Source organism: Phodopus roborovskii, unplaced genomic scaffold (genome assembly GCF_943737965.1).
Source record: "Phodopus roborovskii unplaced genomic scaffold, PHOROB, whole genome shotgun sequence".
Taxonomy (NCBI): domain Eukaryota; kingdom Metazoa; phylum Chordata; class Mammalia; order Rodentia; family Cricetidae; genus Phodopus; species Phodopus roborovskii.
In genome coordinates, this window is record NW_026126799.1 from 29,857 (window position 1) to 40,130 (window position 10,274).

The 10,274-nt window shown below is 37.8% G+C and overlaps 1 pseudogene; it reads right to left on the reverse strand.

The window, feature by feature from the left end:
• Window positions 1-323: 323 nt before the first annotated feature.
• Window positions 324-4,361, reverse strand: LOC127214598 (F-box only protein 33-like; annotated as a pseudogene).
• Window positions 4,362-10,274: the final 5,913 nt, after the last annotated feature.

Sequence of the window (10,274 nt, forward strand, 5' to 3'; positions counted from 1 at the left end):
GTGTGTGTGTGTGTGTGTGTGTGTGTGTATTTGGCTTCTGAGCTCGGCATTTTGAAAAAGAAAGAATAAAAATGTCCAAAAAGCAGAGTACCTCAATGAAAAAGTTAGGCAGCAACCTCAGATAATTATTGTCTATTTGCCCTTAAGGTTTGGTAACAATCTAATCAAGAAAGCCCTGTACAATGTAACATTCTACTTGTAAAACCAATACCTAACTATTTTCTTTGATCAAGAAATAGAATATACATATATAATCCTATAAAGCTGATTTAACACAGCACAAATTGTTTAGTTTACAATACTTAAAAAAAAATACTAAGACCCTACTTGCATATCTGGACACAGAAATTATACATTTTACAAAACATAATGTCTTCATTGAAGTTTAGTATCTCTCTGTAAAAATGACAATTTGGTTTAGTGAAGACACTGAGTGATTCAGGGTCCAGGACTGCTTGCCAAGGTTGACCAAGGCCCAGCGATACTTGCTCTGCTCAATAAGGTTATGCACGGGAATCCACATCATCCTCGGTTAGTTCACCTTGGTAAATATTAATGCTTTCTTCAGTGACTGCAAGCATTTGAGATGAGAGCCACAAAGACAAGCAATAGCAATGAGGATGAGTGCCCACATGGTATCATCTTAAATATAAGAAGAAGGCATCTGTCTTTCTCTTCTGTTTTATTCTGTTTTACTCTGTTCCTCGGTAAGTGCTTCATAAGAAGCTACACATTTGTATTTCACCATGTCAGTCCTTTCCCTTTAAAACAAATTGAGAATAAAAAGTCATGACTACCTAGGTGTTTCATGCTCTCTTAAGAATGTCACAGAGTTGCGAGCTGTCAAGTGGTATTTCACTCAGAAAAAAAAAAAAAAAAAAAAAAAAAAAAAAAAGACATTTGATTTATCATAAGGAACACATTTTATTTCCCACCTAAGTCCCATATATATATATATATATATATGTATGTATATATGTATGTATGTATGTATGTATGTATGTATGTATGTATCTGGGCTGTGATAGCACATGCCTTTAGAACCAGTGCTTAGGAGTCAGAGGCAGGCAGATATCTGAGTTTGAGTTCATCCTGATCTACAGAGTGAGTTCTAGAATAGCCAGGGTACACACAGAAACCCTGTCTTGAGGACCAAAACAAACAAACAAAAAACCCGATATACAAAACAGGAATTTTTCTTCATTGCAAAAATATTTCCTATGGCTTCTCATAGTCTACAGTCATGACATCTGGAACTTTGAGAGCAATGGTTTATTATCAGAAGTCATAGGAAACATAAGACTATGTGTCAGCCTCAGAACAGAGGTCACCTCTGGGAAAGGATAAGTGAGGAAGATGATGAAGCTTTATTTCTATCTAAGACCCTGAAAGAAGAAAAAGCTTTAAAAAGGATTGTTTGGCAATCCCTGTTTTTATTTTACACAATGTGCATGCATGCAAGTGTATGCCAACTTGTAGAGGTCTAAAGGTGACACTGGATGCCTTTCCTGTTTGCTCTCTGATTTGTTAGTTGAGAGAGGATCTTGATATTGAACCAGAACTTGAATAGCTAGCCAGCATGACCCAGGGAGAGATTCTATTCTCTGTTCCTGAGTAGAGGACTTGAGGTGGCCACCAAGCTGCCTGGCTGTTAGATGGGTTCCAGATATATGAACTCTAGTCCTGTACCTGCACATTAAGCACTTCATTCCGTGAGCCATCTTCCCCAACAACCACTTGCTAATTTTAATATGGATCTTTTTCTGTCTATTACCTATAATTCTATGGCCAATTATAAAGTAAAACCTAAAAGGACACAATTGCAGGCTAAGAAAAATAGTTTCAAAAACAATGAAAGAGTTACTATAGAGGTAAAACAGTCCTTGCTTGTTGTGTTACCTATTTATTGGTTCTTTTTGTTTTTTGAGTTAGGATTTTTCTGTGTAGCATCGCTGGTGGTCCTAGAATTAGCTTTGTAGACCATGATGGCCTTGAACTCACAGAGATCTGTATTCCTCTTCCTTTGAAGTCCTGGGATTTAAGATGTGTGCCACTATACTCTGATTATTACTAATTTATGAACATGGTCTCACACTGTATCTCAGGCTGGACTAGAACACTTATGTAGACCAGACTGCCCTTTCAAACTCTTGGCAATCTTCCTACCTCAGCCTCTCAAGAGCTGAGATTATTTACTTGTGATGCCATGCCTAGGTAAGACATTTTCATATATTATTTATATTAAAATAAAATGTATTTGTATTAAAGTAAAATTTTCTCTTAGTATATTTGAATAGCAACTCTATTCAAAAGAAAATAGTACACATACTAAGATGAATGGCTAAGAAGTAAGCATATGTATAAGTAATAGATAATTTAAACAATATAGTAAATACATCAACACTAGAATCTAAAAGATGAGGTTGTAAGTATAAAAGTCACACTTTCCTTCTTTCTGTGTCCCTCCTCCTAATCATTTCAGGATCTTCTGATTGGAGTGAATATACCCAATGTAGGTAGTTACATATCTATTTCCTTAGCTCCATTAGTATTATTTCCTCATGACAGGTAAAATCATTAGAGGGACCCAGGGATAGAGCACTCAGGGTTGAGACAGGACTTTCAAACTTGCGATATATTTACCAGAATGAAACACTTTAAGGTATGATGCCAGTATCAAGTTATAGTGAATAAAAGCACACACCATGAGCTTTGTGTACCTCCATGCTGATAAAACCAATTGATCTTTATTGCACCTGTCACTAAGATCCGGAAAACCAGACGTGTCACTTACATCAATTACCAATAAAAAAATGGGTGAGAAATTTGCTGTACTGCCTGGATATAAGATCAACAATAGCCCCTGAGACACAAGTGACATAGCTGTCAAAGTGAACACTCTCAAGTGGTATACTGGGTTTCAGAATCTTTAGCATGTCTTCTCCTTGCACATCAAAAGCCATTAGATAGACATGAAGGCTGGAGATCTTTCCTGCTAGGGCTTTATAGTTCTCATCATTTGGCATGTTGTGTAATCATTTGTGCATCACTGAAACATTGCGGACCAGGAGATCGCTGTGAAGGCACATGGTTGCTATCAGTTAAGACTCTTGCCATCTCAGCTGTAAAATCACAGAAATCCAGGGCAAGTGAACTCAGATTTACACACCACTCTAGTTCAACTGCAGTAATAAGTGTGCTGTTGCCAGAAATACCATTGCCCAGTAAAATCAGGTGCTCCATAGTGTTGGCAATTGAGTTAGAGACAACAGGGATGTTGGGGGGTCACTATTTCCAGCAGAAACACACAAGACAGCTATTTTAGTCTCCTACTCCTACTCAGTATTTTTCAAACAGCTGCTAAATTATACAAGGAAACAGAACACAATGTTATCATTAGCACTTGACACTAATCTTTTAGAAATGGGCAACACAAAGCATTCAATGTTGAGATATATTGTTTCCCATTACTTTATTTCTATCCAATCTACAAATGCAATTAGTCTCACATTACAATGTAATCAGTAAGATACATTAAACATGCAGAAAAGATAATAAAAGCAAGTGAAAAAAATAACACCTTTAAATAGCAGGAATGGGATTTGTGTAAGAGAGCTTTCTCTGCAGAAGAATCCAGGTTCATTTTTCAGCACCCACCCACCAGCACACTACCTTCACTCACTACATTTACAAGAGAACCAAAACCCTCTTCTGACTTGTAGCAAAGAGACATATATGCGGTACATATATACCCATGCAGGCAAACACTTAAAATGCATAAAATAAAATATTAACAATTCACATAGCAATACTTACCCAGCAAGCTATATGATTTATGCCATCAATTGTCACATAATCACAACTAAAATGCAGTTAAGATATTTCTAGGACATATATTCTAGCCCAACACTGTGTGTGTGTGTGTGAGAGAGAGAGAGACAGAGAGAGAGAGAGGCAGGCTCTCTCAATCAAACCAGAGTCTGCTGACAGGGCTAGCCTCTGTGGGCCTGCTTGCTCTGGGATACCTGACCTTGGGCCTGCCAAAGTTATAATTGTAGGTAGTCCATCATGCTTCTACAGCATTTACACAAGATCAGGAAATGTGGATTCAGATCTTCTTGCCTGTACGTTACCTCCATAATTTTTAAAGATCACTGTTCTTGATTGTGTCTTATTACTTTTCAGTCAAGAGCTAGACTTGTTATTAACACATGCCCTTGTAAAGCTTACTGTGTGACTTAACTGATTAATCTTCTTGAAGTCAAGTTCTTCCCTCTTGAGGTATGTGCTGGATAGACTTCTTTGCTTCTATCTCCAAACAGACTAAACCTCTGGAGTTTCCTATAGGAGAAAATGGTCAAAATGATTTTCTAAATGTTTAATATAAGCAAATATTAAAATATGTCTAAAAGATATTCTAGAGTAGCTTCTACCATCAAATTCATAGGCAAATCAAATTCAGACTGTTGTGCATATTCAGAGTGATGGCAAGTACAGAGAAATAGCAAACATGGTAAAGGGCATGGACTAAATACAAAGCTTGCATTCAAATTTAATGACTGTGGACAACACTGGAACCAAAGCCAAATGCTGAGCTCACATCTGGAGTCCCAGAACAAGTCAGAGTAAAAGAACAGCACAGAGACATTTTTAAAACAGCAAACAAAACACTAAGGTGTGAAGAACCTTTTGTAGCCACAGACCTAAGTTTATCAGAAAATTGCATCCTGATATTTTATACAAGAGTAAATAAATATGTGACTCTTAAAACCATGCTATTTAATGAAAAATGGCTTTTCCATTTTATACCTGTGCTTGTTAAAGATATAAACATACCAGCCTTGACAAAAAATGAGAAACCTTATTTCACAACTGATTAGATTTGTTTCAAATACATGCATTATAAGTATATAGGTGGGTGGATGGGGGGAAGGATACAGAATCAATACATGTTGAGACCAGAGACTAACACTGGGTGTCTTCTTCAGGTGCCCTGCATTAAAATAAAAACGGGCTTGCTTTAATTTGATGTATATGGTTCTTTTGTCTGCATACATATATGTGTATCATATGAGTGCTGTGCCTTCAGGAGACAGAAGAGGGCACTAGATTCCCTGACCATTGGGTTACATAATAGTTGTGAACCATCATCTGGCTTCTGGAAACTGACCCAGGTCCTGTGATAGAGGAGCAGGTGTTCTTAAATATTAAGCTATCCCTCCAGCCCCTCCCGCATGTCAGGTTTTGAGACAGATTTCTTTTCAGCTGGCTTACAACTTGCCATGCCGAAGGGACAACTTGCTATGGTGCCTGGCTTTTATGTGGTTTCTGAAGTCAGGTTTTCATGTTTACAAAGACAGAGCCAATTTCCTCATCCCCATGTGTTTCCTATTGCTGACAGTCCAAATCCAGAGCGACCACGTCACTCTAGAGTTAAGTATTCAGTTTTGATGCAAGGGCAAAATTACTGATGTCCTAGGTAGAAGTTTTACAATCTAGGTAGTTTAGGGCATGAAACCTTCATTCATTTGACTTCAAAGATCAGAGCTAACATATCTACCCCAGTGTGCCTACTTCCTCAAATAGAAAAATGGGCCCCATACCTGCCTTTCCTATGGGAGTTGGGCCTAAAGAAGAATTATCTTAATTATGACATGAATCTCATGGTAAAGAAGTTGACCCAACTCACCAGCAAATCTCCTGCTGACCTATCACTGGCATCCTTCCTATTGATATTCTGGAAGATTCTGAAGGTCACATCTCAAGGTTCTTCTGTATGATGCTTCACCAGTAGGTTGGCAAGATGTTCCTATAAGTCTTCTTCACTTTGGTCCAAGGAATCTGTTTCAGTACATACTGTATGATCTCCTTCTTCAAGACCTTCATGAACTTCAGGAACTTTGAGAAACTTCAACAGGTATAATTAAAAAATATTCAGACAGTAGTGGTCCATGACTTTATTTTCGGTAGTTGGGAGGCAAATGCAGGTGGATCTCTATGACTTACCTCCCAGCAAGGTCTACAGAGTGAATCAAGGACACATGGGACTACACAGAGAAACTTGATGCAAAAAAAAATTAAATAAATAAAATAATTAATTAATAAAATTAACATGGGCCTGAAACCTTTAATCCCTGCACTCAGGTCTCAAAGGCAGGAGGATCTCTCAGCTTGAGGCATGCCATGGAACACAGAATGAGACACTGTCTCCAAATAATGAACAAATAGAAAAATAGACAGAGATTTAATAACCAAAAAAAAGAAAGAAAGAAAATTAATGATAAATGAACAAGAAGAATCAATTAGCAACAGGAAAACTCACCACATGCCCTGCAGTTTTGAGAAGCAGAGGTTGTCAAAATTTTCAATCCAATGTAATGATTGTTTTGTTCTAACGTAAGGGTTCTTAGAGAACAACAGCCCTCACCTTCTGGTTTCTTTTCATTTAAAGTATTACATGTGTGTGCTACAATGCCCAGCACTATTTCATAGGTTCTGAGGGCATGTATGTATGTGCACTTTGTTTGTGGCTGGTTTCTGCAGAGGCCAGGAGAGGGCACCAGATTCTTTGAAATGAGACTTACTCAGATGGTTGTAAGCCATTAGGTGTTCAATGTGTATTGAACCCTTATCGTCAATAAGAATAGCGGGTGCTTTTAGCTGCTGAGCCATCTCTGTAGCCCAGTTATTGGAAATTTCTTAATAAACACTTTTCAAATAAGTATCATAGTTTTGTGTATCTGTTAGTATATCCTGTGGTTCTCAGAATAAATTAGGGTGCCAGGTATCCCAGTGAGACAGTCCTTACTAAACTATTTACTTTGTAGAAAGTAGGTGCCCCTACTTAACCATTTTCAGAAAACAGAGTATGGAGAGATATCACTATTAGAATTTTGTGATTATTATTTATAATTACAAAGTATTCATAACAACATTTGACATGGATGGAGACAATGAAGTCTGTGCTGACATTTTTGGTAAATTAAATTTATCACATGGGTGAAGGGTGCATGCCTATAAACTCAGCACTCAAAGAGCTGGGCCAGGAATATAAAGAGATTGGGGCTATTTTAGCATACACAATGTGTAAAGAAAATTAATGGTTTCAAAACTTCTGACTCCAGCTCTGTCTTGATGGTTCTTGCATTTAAAGCTAACAACGAGGAGGCAGAGGAAAGCATATCTTTGCAAGTTCAAGGACAGCCTGGTCTACATAGTATTCTGGAGAACACTTAAAAAAAAATTCTGATTCCCAGGCATCTTTTGGGAGAATTAAGTCACAGAGGAGTACTCATAATATATATTTTTTAAAAAACAAAATTTAAAACTGCGTGTGTGTGTCGTGGTGGTTGAAGCAGGGTCAGAGACCAGCATATTAATGTGAGATCAAGGCTACCCTGATGCAAAATATTTAGTTCAGAACATCATGAAAGATAATAAAAGAAAGTCAATAAATAAATGAAGTCTTCATTTTCTATTGAACCCTATAATATATCAATGCCAAATGTGTCAGAGGTCAGTGTGAAACAAACACTTAAAATGTAGGTTCCTGTTGTAGTATAGACTTGAATGTCTAGGGACAGGCCTAAATGGAGGAACATACCATCCACTCCAGAAATCTTGGAAGTAGTTGGCAAATGGTCTCTCATGAATGAAAAGAGTTCATTGCAAGCAAACTAAAGAGTTACCTGAGAGTATTTTGTAAAGAAATGGTTGAAATCTTTCCAATTGACACCTCAATTAGATGATTTAATATCTGGATAATTTACAATTTCATAAAATATGAAAATCATGAGAAAGAAGTAAACAAACTTACTAAAGGAAGAAGAAAATGGCAGTCCTCACAGTATTACTGTCAATGGACAATCAGTTGAGGAGGCATCAGGTAAATATGTGGTGAACCTGCAGTAGCTGCCAACCAAGGCCAATGAGAAATAAATATGAAAGAGAGATGAGGGAGTTTTTGGAAGCAAATGCTATACTTATACTCTGCTGGGAAGTATGGGACTGTTTGAAGCTTGGTTGGATATCAGTATGGGGGGTCCTCAGGCGCGAAAAACCTATTCTAAAATATGGTTCATGTATACCTTGCCAAAGAACTCAGTATATTTATTAAACAGGTACTTGCCCATCAATGTTGATGGCATCACAGTGTGCAGAACATTATTGAACCAAGTATGGTGTCCAAATGCCTTGTCATGGATGAATCTCATTGATGTAACAAGAATGTGAAGATTTCATCCTTATATAAAAAGTAGTTCTGTTGTTTGTAGTATGCAGATCCAACTGGGGCTCAGCAGCAATCTTCCTCCATGCTGATAATGCAATGTTTTGTACTGCTGCACAAAACTCTGCCATTAAAATATCCTTTTCCATAGCAGAGCAGAAATCCCGACTTTCACCTTGCCAGATTCCCTCATACCTCACCAAGTTTCAGATACTGTGGCACATCCCTGGTGTCAATGCCTGAAATTAGGATGGGTCATTCAGTCTCCTGGTTGTAGACAATTTAGAAGGTGTTATATTACAGGAGAAAGTGCCCATCATTCTTTTCTCTTTGTCCCACATCTTGAATCTCCTCCCTACTACTTCCTCTCTCCTCCTTGTGTCCTAGTCCCACCTATCTTGCTTTCCTATTGACCAACAGTGCTGTATTCATTAACAGATAAGAGAAATATATTTGCAGTATGACAACTCCCATCATCTCCTCTTTTCTGTCTAAATAAAAAGAATGGTTTTAACTTTAACATAGTATAATATATAAGAAAACAGTTATCAAGTAAGAACCACAGTGAACAATAATTAGTCCAATAACATTTAGCAAGATTTAAAGGAAATATTCCATCATCTATCCTATCTTTGAAATCTAAAGTTCTATATGTAACTTATCTTTAATACTTGCTAAGGAAAACCATAACCTCAACTATCCATCAAAGACCACAGAAGGATAACGTATAAACTCTAGAAATGACAGAAACATCTCACTACTTGGTCAGGCACCTGAAGTTCTTCTGTAATGTTCCCTATTCAGCCCATAGGCTATAGTGTGCCTGGCAGACTTCTCAGCAAAGCAAGAAATTTCAACATGTCCCACCTGTGTTGGTAGTTTTTCTGTCACATTTTTTCTGTGTCCTGCAGCATATCTGGGAGACTCTTCCATGAGATAGGAACCCTGTAGCAATGTCAATCTTATATCAGCAGACACTTCTATGTGGGTCCTGCTTTATACAGCATAAAGTCAAACAGTCTAGAGAAGAGTAGTATCTTGCCCAAATGGCTAATCTTTCCATATTGAAATCAATCTCCATAACGAGTTTCTTTGATGTCCATCTTCCTTTCTAACTAGTGGTGTTGCCAGTAGCAGTTGTGCCTCACAGTTAAGAAAACCTCTAAACCATTTAAAATGCCATGTTCTGTAGGTCTTTGAAAGGTTTCATTAATACCTATCTTATTCAAATATATATGTATATATCTAGAAAACCTAACTGACACTATACGTTTTACCTATTATAAATAGCTCTCTATAATCTGTACTAAATTATACATTATGTTTCTAAATGAGCTATATAATCACAATACTTAAACCAGAGGGTAAGTAGGCATACACATAAGTTGGTTGGGTGGATGAATGAATGGATGGATGCATGGGTATATGGATGAATAGGTGAATGGATGGATAGATGGACAGTTGCATAAATGATTGGATGGAAGGATGAATGGATGGGTAGGTGGGTGGATGCATGGATCAATCAATAGAAATGTGTTCTGAATTTTTATAATTTGTGTTTAGTTTGAGGTTTTACATGTCAATCACAGTTCTATCATGCTCCCATCCTCCTCTGCTCACCCAACCTCCATCCCATTCCCATTCTGCTCCCCATGTATGATGAGGCCTTCCATAGGGGATCTTCAAAGTCTGTCATATCATTTGGAGCAGGGTCTAGTCCCTCCCATACATGTCTAGGCTGAGAGAGTTTCCCTGTATTTAAAAAGTCCTTCATATTGTAGGGATAAATATTGATCCACTACCAGAAACCCCACAGCCTTCCCAGTCCTCCTGATAACCCACATTCATGGGTTCCAGGCTGGTCCTATGCTGGTTTCCCAGCTATCAGACTGAGGCCCATAAACACCCCCTTGTTCAGGTCAACAGTTTCTGCAGGTTTCGAAATTCAGCCTGGTCTTGACCCCTTTGCTCACCACTACTTCTTCTCTCGAACTGGATTCCAGTAGTTCATCTCAGTGTTTAGCTGTGGGCATCTGCTTCTGCTTCT